Genomic DNA, 19190 nt, shown 5'->3' with positions numbered 1-19190 from the left:
CAGTAAATCAGAGAGCGTGTAAGGTTCCGTGTTCCATGTGCGAAGAAACAGGGAGATTTTACATAAATACAGTACATGATAGTTTAAGTAGCGAACGCATACCAACAAATAACGATTAGTATCTATAACAAAAATATTGTTCTATGGAGTCGATTTAACTTCCAGCCATGTATTTTTAAATAATCTTTAACGTTTTCTGGCTAGTTATGTTAGATTTGATTAAAAATACGCATTCTACTTGTTCACATCATAAATTAAATTTGGGATAATTTGAGACTGGATCACTGTGTACAGAAGGTTGATTTGCCAGCAAACACTTTCCAGAGAGCAATATATCTTGTATAAGTCGCTCCACGACATTGTTGCTTGGACCATCGACTTCCTTTGATATTACATATTTACATCTTATTTTGTTATGAAATGATATTTTTTCAGAGTAAAATTATGTTTTCTCATGTTCTGCATCCAGCATCCACATTATAGTGAGTAAATATACCATATTACTTCATTACTTACGTAAAGCTAGGAGGGTTTGAGTAGCTTTGGGTCTTTAGTGGACAGAATCTCCAATAGATGGGGCGAGAGTTGCCCCATCTCTCTCGCCCGGGCGGGAGTCGAAACTTAAATTAAAATTGCTATATCATTGGTCTCCAACATGATATATTTCCTTTGGTGCACTCACAATAACGATTATAGCTCAGTCTTTCTGGAGGCATGTAGTATTTTCTGCTTTATTAGCGTATCTTTGTTAATTACACAATATATTGGCAAGTGCATAGGCGTCTACACTCCATGACCGAAAAGCTACTGAACGCCACTATAAAAACATATGTATCTTCACTTGAGCTTTAAATATGTCTAATGTAATGTATTTAAAATAAAACTTATATTTCTATCTTTTTTAAGACATATAAAACATTTGTGTTTATTAACGAATTTACGTAAAATAAACATTGTTCTGAGAGAGAGTTGCTCTGTCGTTCAGTCTGAACAGGGGTCGGATCTCGTTGATTATTCAAACACATGAATCTTCATTAGAACTTTAATTATGTCTATGATAAAGTGTTTAAAATGAGCCTTATATTCCTATCTTTCTTGAGGCATATAAAAAATTTACAATTATTTACAAATTTATGTGAAATAAGCATTGTTCTGAGAGAGAATTGTTCTGTCAATCGATCTGTCCGGAGTCGGAGCTCAGCTATTATAAAAGTACACGTATCTTCGCTTTAAATTTAAATATGCCCATGGTAAGGTATTTAGAATGAAGCTTGTATTTCTATCTTTCTTGTGACATATAAAACTCTTACGTTTATTAAGGAATCTGCGTTAAATAGGCATGGTTCTGAGATGAATGCTGTAGTTTTCGAGCTCAACGAGCGATGAATGCTGTAGTTTTCGAGCTCAACGAGCGATGAATGCTGTAATTTTCGAGCTCAACGAGCGATGAATGCTGTAGTTTTCGAGCTCAACGAGCGATGAAAACTGCCACTTTTATACAACTACAAATATCTTCGGTTTTACTTAAAATATTTGTCTGGTAGAGGTTTTACATATAGATCGCGTTTCTGTCTTTCTTCTGACTAATAAATAATTTTGGTTTAATCAGTTATCAAGATGTTTTCAACAATATTCTTTCAGCGTTCGTCTGTTCCAATATGGGCGAACTTTTTGGAAGCGCGATACTTGGGTTAACCCATCCTATAGTTTGGTCTGTTTCCAACTGGGGTTCGAATATTTACACACTACCGCCCACCTGCCACTCCTGACGGTGCTGTGCTCCTCCCTGCTTCCCCAGCTGTTGTTTACACACTACCGCCCACCTGCCACTCCTGACGGTGCTGTGCTCCTCCCTGCTTCCCCAGCTGTTGTTTACACACTACCGCCCACCTGCCACTCCTGGCGGTGCTGTGCTCCTCCCTGCTTCCCCAGCTGTTGTTTACACACTACCGCCCACCTGCCACTCCTGGCGGTGCTGTGCTCCTCCCTGCTTCCCCAGCTGTTGTTTACACACTACCGCCCACCTGCCACTCCTGACGGTGCTGTGCTCCTCCAGCTGTTGTTTACACACTACCGCCCACCTGCCAATCCTGGCGGTGCTGTGCTCCTCCCTGCTTCCCCAGCTGTTGTTTACAAAGTACCGCCCACCTGCCACTCCTGACGGTGCTGTGCTCCTCCAGCTGTTGTTTACACACTACCGCCCACCTGCCAATCCTGGCGGTGCTGTGCTCCTCCCTGCTTCCCCAGCTGTTGTTTACACACTACCGCCCACCTGCCACTCCTGACGGTGCTGTGCTCCTCCCTGCTTCCCCAGCTGTTGTTTACAAAGTACCGCCCACCTGTTGTTATTGTTCGGATAGGATACAAGGGATCGGATACAAGACACTCGTACATTGACAACATCGCACACTAATATTTTTACCATTTCGGACACCAGCTTTGGACGTTTCATATATGTGTACGTCTTCAATATTAATAGGCTAATATAATGCTTTTAACAGTTAAAATCTTCTACTTAACAGGTATATAATTGTTAATTGAAGTTTAGTGATGTGATGGACATAATCCGGGATGGGTAAGAACTCCGTCCGCCAGCGTAAACACAACACACCCGAATGCCCACAAACACGACGGTCCGTCTAATTACCACAAGCTACACAAGCTTCACAAAGCTTCCTGGCAATATGTTAGTAATGAATAAATATGATATATTTACTCATTATAATGTTGGTGCTGAATGTACAACACGAGAAAAAATAATTTTAATCTGAAAAAGTATATTTTTATTAAGAAATTAGACGAAAATAAAGAGCTGGTGACACCAAATAAAGTCGACGATCCAAGCATCGGTTAGGTTAGGTTAGGTTAGGTTTGGTTAAGTTAGGTTAGATTAGGTTAGGTCAGCCTAACCTAACATATATTTATTCATTACTAACGTATTGCCAGGAAGCTTTCTGAAGCTTTGTGTAGCTTGTGGTAATTAGACGGACTGATTTGGCGTCACCAGCTTTTTATTTTCGTCTAATTTCTTTATAAAAATAACCGCTGCATTATGTAGGAATGCGGAGGAATTTCTGATGGAGAAGACAGTTGCACAGCGCGATCCGCAGCGCGCGGAGCGCCGCGGGGGGGCCTATATATAGCAGAGAGGAGGGGTCATGCGTTCTTTCTTGTTCCAGCCTCGCTCCGCTTCACAAGTCTTAGAAAAAAATTTCTTCTAGAAGCTATGGAAACTACGATTGCTACCTCGATCGCAGCCCCCACCCTGGTTTGAGTTTAACTCCGGGGGCCCTTCAACCTCACATGCTGAAAACCTAGTGTCGGTCTACAGTACTCAACTTTCACCAAGGTAAAGTGATATCTTATGTTCTAAATGTAAAGCTAGGTTCCTCCCAAGTGTCGGCGTGTGCCCAGCGCTGTTCCCCACGCGGCCTGTAGACGTTCCAGCTAGGTCATGCCTAGGCAGGGCATTCTAGGCTGCCCAGCACTATTGTACGATGATTAATACGGAATTCTTATACAGCCTTGCCCTAGCCGCTAGCTTGCCAGATTTATAGTCTGCCGGTTAAGCCCGGGAATTTTATATTTATTCAGTATCATCGATGCTATTTTGCCGGAATTTTGTCCGCCGGTTAAACCCGGATCCTTTTATGTGGCTCCTAGCTGTGGATTGCTAGTCATATCGTCTGCCGGTTAGGCCAAATAATTTTATGCAGCCTACACTGTGGCTGGGTCGCCGAACTTCGGTCGGCAGGTATAGTGCCCATCAAATTTTTTTTTTTTTTTTTTTTTTTTATGAGGCAAGCCACGTGTTGGAGAGCCAGACATTTTGTCTGCCGGTTAAGCCCGGAAATTCTATACAGACATTCTTGTTGCCAGAATGCCAGGCATTCCCAGCGCCTCCTTCGCCGCTGGATTTTTAGACTATTGTCTGCCGGTTAAAGAAGGTCCGCAAAATAACAATTCACTTAGGGTATATTACACTAACAGTAGAAGTCTAAGAAATAAAATTAACGAATTAAATGCTCTTGTCTGCACAGAAAAAATAGATATTATTGCACTTACCGAAACGTGGATGAATGTAGAAAATAGAGAACTATTAGCTGAATATCAAATATATGGATTTAAACTATTTCACACAGATAGATATATTAGACGAGGAGGTGGAGTAGCCATATATGTTAGGGACAATTTGAAATGTAGTCTCAAAGAGGGAATCAAAACAGAGCCACACACAGAAACTATTTGGATTGAATTAAACGAAAAAGCTAATAATATTATAATAGGAGTAATATATAGGCCACCAAATTTAGACAGAATGGAAGCAAAGCATCTATGGGATGAAATATCTAGAGCATCTAGATCTAACAGTATTTATGTCATGGGTGACTTTAATTTTAGCGGAATAAACTGGTTGAACAAAACAGGGAATAGTGAAGCAGAAGATTTTCTAGAATTAATTGACGATTGCTTTCTTACGCAACACATTAAGGAACCAACACGGGAAAATAATATTTTAGATTTAGTGTTAACTAACAGGGAAACGCAAATTAATGACATCGAAATAGGGAGTGAGCTAGGGAGCAGTGATCACAAAGAAATCAGATTTAGCATAGAATGGAATAGACCAGTAGGAGAAAATTCTGTTAAAGTGCCAGATTTTCGAAAAGCTGATTTTAATAGCCTAAGAAATTTTTTGGGTCAAATTGATTGGAATGGCTTGGGTATGGGGTGTGGGCCGGTCTTGGAGCGAGACATGAACCCAGCGATAGGTGACTTAAATGGGGATTTCGATGTGGATTCAATATATAACTTATTTAAGAATATTCTAAACAAAGCACAGGAACGTAGTATACCATACAAATTGAATAGATCGTATACTAATGACCCAAAGTGGATAACAAAGAATTTGAAGAACCTTATAGGTAAAAAGAGAGCTTGGTACAAAAGGATTAAAAATGGGGAGGTCACTTTAGAACAGGAATTCGTACAACTGGTTAGAAATGTTAAAAAAGAGATAAGGAAAGCAAAAAGAAACTATGAAGTTCGCATAGCAGGGCAAGCAAAGACAAATCCTAAAGGGTTTTTTCAGTTATATCGTACTAAGACTAGGGAAAGGATAGGTCCATTAAAAACTGAGACAGGTCAAATAACAGATAGTGATGAAGAGATGAGTAGTATTTTTAATAAATATTTTGTATCTGTATTTACTCAAGAGGAACTTAACAATATGCCTTCAGCCGAACAAGTCTATGTGGGTGGGGACGAGGACAGGTTGACGAGTTTAGCAGTTACCAGGGAGGATGTTCTTAAACAAATAGTAAAACTCAAACCAAACAAATCCCCAGGGCCGGATGAAGTGTTTGCTAGGGTGCTTAAAGAATGCAAAGAGGAGCTTTGTGACCCACTGTCAACCATATTTAATAAATCAATAGAGTCAGGCAGAGTGCCAGAGTTTTGGAAAGTTGCTAATGTGATACCAGTTTTTAAGAAAGGAGATAGATCACTTGCGTCTAACTATCGACCAATTAGCCTAACGTCTATTGTGGGAAAGTTACTCGAATCTATAATAGCAAATAAAATTCGTCTTCATCTTGAAAAACATAAATTAATAATTGAGTCGCAACATGGTTTTATAAATGGCCGTTCATGTTTAACAAATTTGTTATCTTTTTATTCTAGCATTGTTGAGGCAGTTGATAGTGGTAAGGATTGCGATGTTGTATACCTTGACTTTAGCAAAGCTTTTGATACAGTGCCACATGAAAGACTGATTAAAAAAATAGAGTCTCATGGTATTGGGGGTGCTATATTAAGCTGGATTAGGGCATGGCTATACCAAAGGAAACAGAGAGTTAGTATAAATGGAATCAAGTCAGAGTGGGAAAATGTTGTAAGTGGAGTGCCTCAAGGCTCTGTCCTGGGACCTCTGTTGTTTATAATATATATAAATGATTTAGATTCAGGTTTGAGTAGCAACATTTGCAAATTTGCCGATGATACGAAAATCGGTAGGGAAATTAATTCGGAGGAGGACTCACTATCACTTCAAGTTGATCTAGATAGGGTTTTGAAATGGTCAAAGGATTGGCAGATGCAGTTTAATGCTGATAAATGTAAAGTTCTGAGGTTAGGTAATGATGATAGAGTTACAAGATACGAGCTAGATGGTGTTGTGATTGCGAAGTCGGATTGCGAAAGGGATCTGGGAGTTATGATTAGTAAGAATTTAAAACAAAAGGATCAATGCATAAATGTTCGTAATAAGGCAAATCGGACACTTGGATTTATTAATCGCAGCGTTAGTAACAAGACACCTGGTGTGGTTCTCAAGCTATATCTTGCTCTAGTTAGGCCCCATTTAGATTATGCAGTTCAGTTTTGGTCGCCATATTATAGAATGGATATAAATTCACTTGAACGTGTCCAGCGTAGGATGACTAAGTTAATTCCCCAAATTAGAAATCTTTCATATGAAGAAAGATTAACAAAGCTTAAGTTGCATTCACTGGAAAGGCGAAGAGTTAGGGGTGACATGATAGAGGTTTACAAGTGGATGAATGGACATAACCGGGGGGATATTAATAGGGTATTAAAAGTATCAACACAGGACAGAACACGAAACAATGGATATAAATTGGATAAGTTTAGATTTAGGAAAGACTTGGGTAAATACTGGTTCAGTAACAGGGTTGTTGATTTGTGGAACCAATTGCCGCGTAACATTGTGGAGGTGGGGTCCCTCGATTGTTTCAAGCACGGGTTGGACAAGTATATGAGTGGGATTGGGTGGTTATAGAATAGGAGCTGCCTCGTATGGGCCAATAGGCCTTCTGCAGTTACCTTTGTTCTTATGTTCTTATGTTCTTATGTTCTTATGTTCTTAAGCCCGGAATTTTTCTATGCAGCCTCTTTCGCCGCATGAATTGTCCTTGTGCGTGTTTGCCAGACCTTGGTCAGACGGTTAAGCCAAACAAAAAAAAAATTTAAATTTTATATGTAGTTCACCTAGCTACGGGATTGCCGTCCTTGGCCTGCCGGCTATGCCCAAAAAACAAAAAATTTCTGAAGTACCCTAGCGGAGATCATCGCCATAGTCCCGGTTACCAACATTATATTCTGTTGCTATGGAATTCTCACTGGACAGATGAGAAGGTCCCATTATCACCACTCAGGAACTAATTTTCCCTTTGAAAGCCATGAGGCAAAAATTTTCATTTATCAGGGAATTCACTCCATCTGCAGTCGTTACAGCTGATCAACATTCAGGAAAAAGGTCACAAGGCTGTTAAAAGCACCACGAATAAGGAGTACAACATAAGATGGAATCCGCTGTGTGGCCCCCTTTTTTAATTTTTTCCTATTTCTCTTTTTCATTCTTACATTCTGGAGTCCTCGCCTTCCAGGTTTGCACCAAGATTGTAATATTTTGTTGAATTATCTGCAGGTGTCTTGCAAATTGTCTATACAGTATACCTAGGTCATAAAAGTATTTGTGTGTATGTCTGATACCATACTACTTGTGAGGGAGGAAATGTATATTTTTACCTCTCAGAATGTTTGGTAATGTGTTTATTTGTGATGTGTGTCTATGTATATATTAACACGTTGTACTGGATGGGGTGAGAATAGCTTGAGCTACCTCATCCCTTTGTGTGTATTTTACCTCAATAAACTTATTTCAATTTCAATTTCAATTCGCCTTCCAGGCACAAGCAGATCACAGTCGGGTTCTTAACAACCTACGGGGTCAGAGATTAGGTTTTAATTCCCAGCAATACGATTAGAAGATGTGTTTTACGCACTAGGAGGTCATTCTCTAATACTTTTTCATACATAATTTTCACTCCACGTTCATAAATAAAACTTTATTCGCAAATGTAAATTAAGGTTATTTGTCGGACAACATCCGAGGACTTCCGGTTAAGCACGGGCTAAGAGGTTATTCTTTAATACATTATCATACATAATTTTCACTCCGCATTATTAATAAAACTTTATTCACAAAGGTAAAATAAAGTTAATTGTCCGACATCATCGGAGGACAACACATGATTCGAGGTAATAGATTCCCTTCATTTTGTCTGCAGTGGCCTCTATTTTTACTGGGCTGTTTTGGTCTCGATCATTACACTTATAAACCTCTATTAATACGCTACATTACAAAATCCTGTACTACTAGAACTTTTAAATCTTATAAAATGTTCGTCTCTCTACAAGTCAAACAGTTGGTCACAGTTACGATTTTTCTCCTACAAGATTGTGTGTATCATGTGATACTATGTTTTCCCCTATATTTTCCTCCTCGTCACTAAATAACTTATCTAGAGTATTAATTCGGTACTAAATAATTAAGCTGGTTAGATTTCCCAGTTCGTGCAATTCTTCTAGGGGGGAATTCATTATTCCTTCAACAGTCCTCGTTAAATTAGGCGCGCGAGTTTCTAGTCACGTGCTAATAGGATTACAGTTAGGGTTAAGCCTTTCTTAAATTTTAAGACCTTAAGTCAAGCGGATTATCCTCATTTAATTCTTATTAATTTCCCCCAATAGACTCATTATCTCCTTAACATAGTATTTCAACAGTTTTTTTTTTTTTTTTTTTTTTCTGTTTCCTCGTTGAAGGGTGGTACACATCGGTGTTTTTCATGACCGGTTTATTTTATTCTTTATTTGGTGCCTCCCTGTGGGTATCCACTGTAGTCGCACGTTTCTCCACTTATTCAGCCGCCCTCGCTATTGTTTGCTACCTAAAAATTATTATAAAGGCCGCCCGGTTGAGCCCGGAATTATTAGGAAGCTGCCCTCGCTACTGTCTTGCCAGACCTATGTCTGCCGGTTGAGCCCGGAATTATTATTATTATGCAGCTGCCCTCGCTATTGGATTGCCAGACCTATGTCTGCCGGTTGAGCCCGGAATTATTATGCAGCCGCCCTTCGCTGTTGTATTGCCAGACCTATGTCTGCCGGTTGAGCACGGAATTATGCAGCCGCCTTCACTATTGGATTGCCAGACCTATGTCTGCCGGTTGAGCCCGGAATTATGCAGCCGCCCTCGCTATTGGATTGCCAGACTATGTCTGCCGGTTGAGCCCGGAATTATTATGCAGCGCCCTCGCTGTAGTTTGCCAGACCTATGTCTGCCGGTTGAGCCCGGATTTATTATGCAGCCGCCTTTGCTATTGGATTGCCAGACCTATTGTCTGCCGGTTAAGCCCGGAATTATTATTATACAGCTGCCCTCGCTATTGGACTGCCAGACCTATGTCTGCCGGTTTAAGCCCGGAATTATTAGGCAGCCGACCTCGCTATTGGATTGCCTGACCTAATGTCTGCCGGTTAAGCCCGGAATTCTTATGCAGACGCCCTCGCTAATGTATTGCCAGACCTACGTCTAGAGACGGCGATGGGGAAGAAGTCACATGTCTGCCGGTTGAACCCGGAATTTATTATGCAGCCGCCCCTCGTGATTGGATTGCCAGACCTATGTCTGCCGGTTGAGCCCGGAATTATTATTTTGACCGCCGGTGTAGCAGGAAGCCCCACCAACAACGATCCTAGAAGCTGGAGATCATTGCAACGGACTCGGTAACAAAAAATTTATAATTTGCTGCTCCGAAATTCTTACGGGACAGACGCAAGGACCATTTTCACCGCACCAGAAATGAATATCTATTATTCATCAGTATTCATCACCCTCCGACTGCTGCCGTTCCAGCTGACATGCAATCAGCAAATTCACAGGGCCGTTAAACGTACCACGCATTCGGAGAGCAACTTATTATGGAAACAGCTGCATTGGACCTTATATTTCCTATATTATTTATCCATCCACATACTTATGGAGTCAGTGCCGTCCGGACGCACGCATGTCAGTCATGATTTAACTTCCTTCGGACGAGATTACGTTTTTTAATCTCCAGCTTTAAGTCTACAAGCTGTGGTTTACACATTAAGTGGTTATTCTTTACTCAAATCTTATACTTATCATACGCTTAACGCTTCTTAATTAAATCCTTAATAGCAGTAGGTAAATCAATTCATTAGTCGGTCCGCATGCGGAGGACAACTTTTGATGGACTTCAAGGTAATTGTCTCAGTTAATTTTATTTAGTGGGTATCTCAAGATACTCCTTCTTCAGTCCTCGGAAGCATTGGCGCGCGAGGTCATCCTGTCGCGTCCCAATAGGATTACAATTAAGGTCAAGTCTATTCTTACTCTTTAGAATCCAAGCTAAACAACTTACAGGTCAAGCGGTCTACACACTTTTAATTCTTTTTTTTTTTCCCTTCACTGACTTAATTCTTATTCACGGAGTTACTTATCAAATGTTTTTCTCTGTTTCTGCGAAGTAGGGAAGTTTTCTTCCTGCTTTCATGTTAGGATTATTGTATATTTTCTTTTAAGTGATTCCCTTCGGGTAATTCTGTAGTCGCATGTTTTTCCCTACTTAGGAATTATCGGCCAGTCACGGGGGGGAAAAATTTTTATTGTCTGTCGCTGGGTTTCACGTTACAAATTTAATCATGTCTTCTCTAAGGCACTTAATTTCTTCCTAATTTTACTCTTCACATATTCATTAACTTATTTTCCGCTACATATTTATATACAGTAATTATTTAAGGATTTGGACATTTCGCTATTTGTCTTCTACTTATGTTACATGGATTATATTATTATCCCTGTTATCATCTGAGGTAATTAGGTATTCTGGTCTGGTAATCTTAAACCTTTTTTTTTGTTTGTTGATGGTACTTCCCTCCTCCTGTATCGCTGTGGTACTCGAGGCTTTCCAAGTTTGTAAATACTACGCGATGCTACGTATTCTCTCAGCCCAATCAATCTTACCTTTTACTTAATAACTTTTTTCGCATTAGTTAATTAATCACGCTGCTTATTTCTCACAGTTTGGGATGTGTTCTTATTGGATTAGTTACTACTGTTTAACGATAAACCTTATTCATAGATGCCTTCCTTTTTTGTCACACCTTGGCCTCCATACCGTAATTAAATACTGTTCACAATTCTGCCTTCCTTATAATTATTCGGTCACTGGGTTTTTTTCCAGAACATATTTAAAAACTATAATTTTGAAGGTTTTTTTCTAAGTCTATTTTGTTTTTATAATTATTTCTATACATTAGATATTGGGAATTACTATTATTGACATTAAAATGTACTTAATTGTTGTTAAAGATTCGCTGCCTGGAACGGGGGGTTACGGGCCATGGGGAGCCCGTAGATGAAAAGTACTTAGTTATGTTAATGCCTTTTAATATTCATTAATCCGCTTACTTGGAACAGTCTGGGACGCTTATCCTATCATTTATTAATTTGTTCTACTATCCACAGAATGTTGGGGGTAGTCTTTATGGTATTCTTATACAGCCCATTTGCGGTTAGATTAGTCATTAGTACCATTAGTAGATTAGTATGGTTGTTGGTTGGTCGTTAAGGTTTAAGTCACCCAAGGGGTGGCACGGGCATGCTTCGCCGAAAAATTCGTATGACATTATACAGCACACTTTATCCTGACTAACGACCAGATAAAACATTGACGTAATATCAAGCTTGATGTGGTGCCCCCCCCCCCCCCTTTGCATTTTGGGGGTATGGGTTGTTCTTACATATTCATGCATTATTCGCGATATATTACACGTTCATGCGTATTTAATGACGTACTATAGTACATGTCTTCCCATGCTTGGAACATTGGAAGGTCCCATACTCCACTACGTTCGTGGTAATTGGTCTACAATTTTACCAACCATGTTATCGAACCAGTATTTACCCAAGTTTTTTTTTTTCATTTACTACGCTGTACACGTTCAAGGGAATTTATTTACGTCTATAGTATGACGCAAAATACAGTTCTGCTTATTCTAACTAAGGCACAAATTTCATTGCAGGATTAACGGAAGAACAACTCCAGGCGTCAAGTTACTAATCCTTTATTAATATTGCCCAGTGTCCTATTCGCCTCAATTAAGACCGAGCATGCATTGCTCCTTGGGTTTTAACCATCTTACTAATTGCAATTCCAAGTTCCCTCTCTTCGCAGAATTCCCTCAGTCCACAGAATCATCGCGGAGGGGTCAACACACACCCCTCGGGACGAGCAGAGCGGCGTGGAACGGCCTGCTCCCACCTGACGCAATCTGATTCAGCGGTCCGCTGCCCATCCATCCTACGAATTTGTTTTTTTTCCCTAGGTTCATGCTTCAGTACCCTGCCTAACATCGGGCTTACCATTAATATGTAATAATAGGAATTTACCCACAACTTGCGTTAGTCGCAATCTGCCTTACCCGTGGTCTCCTAGACTGGGGAGTGTTACCCTTCTGTCATCACTTAAATTATCCCTAGAGTGTTCTTTTTCCCAATATCTGTTCAAGATCAATTCGGCGTTGCAGTCTACGTCCCCGGTGCTGTCGGTTCAAGGTAGCCCACACACTTCCTGACTTCAGTTCCTGCCGCCAAGGGTGAGCATGATAGCACGCCCTTAGTCCTCTCCCAGAAAGACGGCATCCATTGGACCTGTGGAGCTGACTATACTCTATCCGGTATTATTACTCTAGCCTGAATCATAATAGAAGTACACACTTTTTCACTTCCATACGTTGTTTTTCAGACTAACCCGCCAACAGTGGCCTTCAGGTGAAGGTCGGTCCCACAACTGTGATATTTACCATTTTGTGATTAACTGCCACATCCGTGCTTCATTTCTTTACGTTATTACTATTTAACATACTTTGCGTGTTCCGTCAGTGTATATGGTCTGTACAACGTTGTCTTCAGCTTGGAGCAAGGAGCCCTGTTCGTTCGGGTTTCGGAGCGTTTAATTCCCCCACTGCTTTACCACACTGTCCTACTTATGCCACATGCTCACCCCTGCCAACCCTTACTGCCGTAATATTTCCAGAACGACTACAGACCATCGGGGAACAACACATGGACGGGGAACATTGGTTTTGCGCCCGAAGAACTCTCGATGGACTGCACGGATGGGCGCATGAAGGAACTACTCAGCTGCGTTGGGGCTAGCCTCCGCGAGGGCAGGCTACAGCGACGACGACGCCCACGAGAACGACCCGGCGTGGCGGTGCACAGCACGCGTAGCACGCATTAGAACGACTACAGACCCTCCCTCTGGTCATCATTTGGTCCGGGAGACATCTCCCGTCACGCAGGGTGCAGTCGCACCTCCACAGATCTCCAGTATCATCTATTGATACTGGTGATGGCTCAAAAGGGCCACCACTTACGAGCTATTCATGCCTGTGCCACCTTTTGGGTGGCTTCATCTTCATCTTAACACATTCACAAGGGAGACATCTCCCGTCATGCAGGGTGCATTCGCACCTCCACAGATCTCCAGTATCAGCTCTTGATACTGGTAATGGCTTAAAATGGCCACCACTTACGAGCTATTCATGCCTGTGCCACCTTTTGGGTGGCTTCATCTTCATCTTAACACATTCACAAGGGAGACATCTCCCGTCATGCAGGGTGCATTCGCACCTCCACAGATCTCAAGTATCAGCTCTTGATACTGGTAATGGCTTAAAATGGCCACCACTTACGGGCTATTTATGCCCGTGCCACCTTTTGGGTGGCTTAATCTTCATCAATCAATCAATCAAGAAGATATGCCACACTTGGTCCGGGAGACATCTCCCGTCACGCAGGGTGCAGTTGCGCCTCCACAGATCTCCAGTGTCATCTTTTGATACTGGTAATGGCTCGAAAGGGCCACCACTTACGGGCTATTCATGCCCGTGCCACCTCTTGGGTGGCTTAATCTTCATCAATCAATCATCGACTACAGACCATCGGGGAACACCTCATGGACGGAGAACATAGGATCGCGCACGATGAACACTCCCGACGGACGGCACGGATTGGCACACGCAGGTCCTACTCACCCGCCCTGGGGTCAACCTCACTGGGCTAGTCTCTGCAAGGGCGGGACACAGCGATAACGGCGACACGAGGATGTCCTGGCGTGGCGGGGCATAGCACGCGAGGCATGCACGAGGTAATACGCCCACAACACGCAGACATCAAGACGCCCGCATTGTATACACATGCACCAGACGGGGCTCCATTGGTCACTTCCAGGATGCTGCTTACCTAGCAGCATTTACCAGCCATGTACGCCCGACTCTGTACCTTTTTTCAGTACTGGAAATTCCTGACTGTTTTTTTAATGGCAGAGGTAACGGGTGTACGGGCACGGACGTGGACGCAGACAAGGAAAAACTCCATGATACCCCGCGACGCAGAACTTTCGGCTACGCCATTCCTGGTGGCATCGGCCCCCAACGTCAGATGAGAAGTCAACGCCCTACACGCTGATGCCCCTTACGCGGCCTGCGCCCTCACAATGACTACGCCCCACATTCTTTACGGATTGGACGGGCCATGCAGCTGTCACATTAACGGGCATGTGCAGGAAACAATTAAGGCCGTCGGATGATGGAGGCGTGACGTTTTCACTCATATGTCAGGCAAGATGTCATCACGCTTCCACATTGAAATTATTCAGCGGCCAGATAAAAGGCACGAAAATAAACAAAATAAAGCAGACGACCGAAACCCTAGCTCAGGCTCTCTGCACCCAGCACTGCCGGGTGGGTAAACATTGGGCAGCAACGATTAGAGCCATGATTTACCGCATAAAGGTCCGGTTTCGTGACGAAACATACTACACCGGACCCCAATTACTAAGGAAAATCGTCGACATCACGAATGCAGCCCCGTTGGACATCCGTGACGATGCTGACGGCGCTGTACTTCTCTATTCAAGCGAGCAAGCTCTGGAGCAACTGTTTGCACCAGAACACCAGGACGCCCTACGAAACTACAACCTGATCATCACTCCTAACCGTCGCTACTTGGCTGAACGAACCATATTCGTCAGCCACACGAGTGTCTACACCGCCACCCAGGACCCTGGTACCATCAACACCAGAAAACACGGCTCTGACTGCTGCTACAGTCAAGGCCACCCAACAAACGGTGCCTCAATTGCAGAGGAGATCACATCGCCGTCTCCATGGACTGCAACGTACGACTAGATGAAATAAATAAACAGTGACTGCCAACCCAACAACCAATCAGCCGGCAAGCTTCGATATCCAAGCTACATTATTGCCAGTGCTTCCCAACGCTTCTGCTCCTGCTACACAGACGTCCACACCAGGCCAACCAACCAAGTTCCTAGAATCACCATTGTTTCCATCTACCTCGGCTGAGACCGTCACATATGAGGCCCCAGACTTCGACCTAAACCCAAGCAAATCAAGCAAGAAAAAGCCCTACTATGGATTTACCTCATTCACGATGGCACTTTCAACAGCAATCGAAGCACAAGAATGGTCATTGCCTTAGAATGCAACAGGATCATCAACCAGCTCAAGACCTGCTTTCCTTACCCTGTGTTTGTCCACCACGAGACCGTGGAACATTATGTTGACCTCTGCGCTCTGGAGAGTGAATACGTCGACCCTAAATACGACTTCAAGAGGGAACAAGTGACCTTCCTGGAAGAAGATGAAGACCCGACAGGAACACCAATAACGCCGATGTCATTTGGGAAGTACATGCGAATACCTCGTGGTCAAGATAACAACAAGCAACAGTGAACTTTCCTCTCACCACCTCAATAAGGACGACGCCTCCTCCAAGCCAGACAGACCACCTCAAGTGAACCAGGACATCACCCTGCCCCACCACTAGCCTCCTGCCGCCCAAGAAGAACTTAAGCTACAGGCTTTGCTGGAAAAAACATCTCCAATCCAAGGTGGACGGGCCACCGAAATTTCAAGCCTCCTCTCTCCACATCCAAATCCTCTTCCAAGAATTTCATCGCCCCATCTTTTTTCCTCACATCATCCTTTCCAAGCTCTTTGGACATCAATCCAAACCAATTCCGCGGCCAGCGGGCACTCGCCCTTCGGGGAGGGGGGTCCGGCCAGCTGGCTCTGCGAGTGGGGGTGCAGCGCCGGCCCCTAAGTATTACGCTGTCCGCAGCTACTTACTCTCACTTGTAAGAGTATTGTTAAATTTGTCCTATAGGTGTATTCTACAGCTACTAGTAATTTACCATTTCACATTATGTCTGGGATTTGCCACATTATTTATGTCATGTGTTAGGCCACTATATGCTACTCTTTAAGCCCCGATTCTACTTAAAAATTATGTTAAACGTTTGCCTTACTTGTACCAATAGTTAATAAGGATTCCGCGTTCTTCAGACCATGTTCTATTTAGTTACCGGATATAAGCATATATATTAATGTTATTAAGTCATTGTAGCCAAGTTATACATGTATTTATGCTGTTGTAAAATTATACAAGTTACCTGTTCATTAACATGGTCTGAAAAAATTTAATTATTTTGTTACTACTAAAAAATTAAATAAATAGGTCCCATGCTGTCGGTGTCTTATTCCTCCGTTATCAGAAAATAACCGCTGCATTATGTAGGAATGCGGAGGAATTTCTGATGGAGGAGAAGACAGTTGCACAGCGCGATCCGCAGCGCAGCGCGCGGAGCGCCGCAGGGGGGCCTATATATAGCAGAGAGGAGGGGTCATGCGTTCTTTCTTGTTCCAGCCTCGCTCCGCTTCACAAGTCTTAGAAAAAATTTTCCCACCCTCCTCCCCTTCCAATGTTCAGCGGCAATATAACCCTACGCACAGTACTATGTCTTTGTCCTTTATTGTTGGTCAACAGGGGGATGCAGCGCCGGCCCCAAAGTATTACGCTGTCCGCAGCTACTTACTCTCACTTGTAAGAGTATTGTTAAATTTGTCCTATATGTGTATTCTACAGCTACTAGTAATTTACCATTTCACATTATGTCTGGGATTTGCCACATTATTTATGTCATGTGTTAGGCCACTATATGCTACTCTTTAAGCCCCGATTCTACTTAAAAATTATGTTAAACGTTTGCCTTACTTGTACCAATAGTTAATAAGGATTCCGCGTTCTTCAGACCATGTTCTATTTAGTTACCGGGTATAAGCATATATATTAATGTTATTAAGTCATTGTAGCCAAGTTATACATGTATTTATGCTGTTGTAAAATTATACAAGTTACCTGTTCATTAACATGGTCTGAAAAAATTTAATTATTTTGTTACTACTAAAAAATTAAATAAATAGGTCCCAATGCTGTCGGTGTCTTATTCCTCCGTTATCAGAAAAGATACTTTTTCAGATTAAAATTATGTTTTTTCGTGTTGTACATTCAGCACCAACATTATAATGAGTAAATATATCATATTTATTCATTACTAACGTATTGCCAGGAAGCTTTGTGAAGCTTGTGTAGCTTGTGGTAGCTTGTGGTAATTAGACGGACCGCAATCCATCAACTTTTGTACTCACCTAGTTGTGCTTGCGGGGGTTGAGCTCTGGCTCTTTGGTCCCACCTCTCAACCGTCAATCATCAGGTAATTACCTAAGTGTAGTTACAGGATAAGAGCTACGCTCGTGGTGTCCCGTCTTCCCAGCACTCTTTGTCATATAACGCTTTGAAACTACTGACGGTTTTGGCCTCCACCAACTTCTCCCCTAACTTGTTCCAACCGTCTACCACTGTTTGCGAAAGTGAATTTTCTTATATTTCTTCGGCATCTGTGTTTAGCTAGTTTATATCTATGATCTCTTGTTCTTAAAGTTCCAGGTCTCAGGAAATCTTCCCTATCGATTTTATCAATTCCTGTTACTATTTTGTATGTAGTGATCATATCACATCTTTTTTTCTGTCTTCTAATTTTGGCATATTTAATGCCTCTAACCTCTCCTCGTAGCTCTTGCCCTTCAGTTCTAGGAGCCACTTATATAGTAGCATGTCTTTGCACCTTTTCCAGTTTGTTGATGTGCTTCTTAAGATATGGGCACCACACAACTGCTGCATATTCTAGCTTTGGCCTAACAAAAGTCGTGAACAATTTCTTTAGTATATCGCCATCCATGTATTTAAAAGCAATTCTGAAGTTAGAAAGCGTGGCATAGGCTCCTCGCACAATACTCTTTATGTGGTCCTCAGATGATAGTTTTCTATCTAGAACCACCCCTAGATCTCTTTCTTTATCAGAATTCTTTAAAGATTTCTCTCATAATATATAGGTTGTGTGGGGTCTATGTTCTCCTATTCCACATTCCATAACATGGCATTTATTAACATTAAATTCCATTTGCCAAGTGGCGCTCCATGTACGTATATTTTGTGTACAGGTTCCTGAGCCTGTTGGGCTCTATCATATGTACACTTCATATCTACACTACACAATCTCAAAATAAACAATACCCAAATTTGTAACAAATTAGATGGAAATTCCTTGGCGTTCTCATTGACCACAAGCTGAATTTCCAGGGACACATAATAAATAAATAAATAAATAAATAAATATAAATATGTTTATTCAGGTAAGGTACATACATAAAAGTGATGTTACATTAATGGATTGATATATAGATAGAGCTTGTACATACAATGCCTAAAGCCACTATTACGCAATGCATTTTGGGGCAAGAAAAACATTACTATCTAGAACTTAATACTAATTGAGCATAAAGAATAAAAAGTGTTGAGAACAAATACAAATAAAGATAAAAAAAAAGGGGGAACATGACTGAAAAAGCAGCACAAATACAATAGGTTGACAAGCAGTGTTGATTAAAAAAAATAACAGACATGGGTTGACAATAGAGGAGTGAGGTAGGTTACAGGGAATTTATTAGGTAGTGTTTAGTTTTTATCTTAAACTGGTTGAGAGAGGTACAGTCTTTAACATGGTTGGGAAGGTCATTCCACATTCTGGGTCCCTTGATTTGTAGAGCATTTCTAGTTTGATTAAGTCGTACTCTAGGAATATCAAAACTGTATTTATTTCTGGTGTGGTGCTCATGGGTTCTGTTACAACCTTCAATGAAGCTTTTGAGGTCAGGATTGGCATTACAGTTCAGCGTGTTATATATGTATAATACACAAGAGAGAATGTGCAGTGACTTAATATCTAACATATTCAGAGATTTGAGTAAGGGTACCGAGTGATGTCTGGGGCCAGAGTTGGATATTGTCCTAATAGCAGCTTTGTGTTGGGTAATTAGAGGACGTAAATGATTTTGGGTAGTAGAACCCCAAGCACAAATACCATAGTTGAGGTATG

At 41.8% G+C, this 19190-nt stretch overlaps 1 protein-coding gene and 1 long non-coding RNA gene across 10 annotated transcripts in view; one reads left to right on the top strand and one right to left on the bottom strand.

The window, feature by feature from the left end:
* The window catches only part of LOC123763245 (Like Sm protein 4), a 209375-nt gene extending 206729 nt beyond the window's left edge, over positions 1 to 2646 (bottom strand). The window contains exon 1 of one of the 9 annotated variants that reach the window (XM_069303170.1): positions 2521 to 2646. The gene's annotated coding sequence lies outside the window, so the exon portion shown is untranslated. The other 8 variants (XM_069303172.1, XM_069303167.1, XM_069303175.1 and 5 more) reach the window with 8 other exon arrangements.
* Positions 2647 to 2803: 157 nt separating this feature from the next.
* On the top strand, positions 2804 to 17188 carry LOC138351371 (uncharacterized). Its single transcript, XR_011222456.1, has 2 exons — positions 2804 to 3349; positions 12924 to 17188. It is a non-coding gene; the product is annotated as an uncharacterized lncRNA (long non-coding RNA).
* The last annotated feature ends 2002 nt before the right edge of the window (positions 17189 to 19190 follow it).

Source organism: Procambarus clarkii, chromosome 49 (genome assembly GCF_040958095.1).
Source record: "Procambarus clarkii isolate CNS0578487 chromosome 49, FALCON_Pclarkii_2.0, whole genome shotgun sequence".
Classification (NCBI taxonomy): domain Eukaryota; kingdom Metazoa; phylum Arthropoda; class Malacostraca; order Decapoda; family Cambaridae; genus Procambarus; species Procambarus clarkii.
The sequence above is the reverse complement of the archived record's forward strand: the minus strand, read 5'-3'. Positions and strand labels throughout refer to the sequence as shown.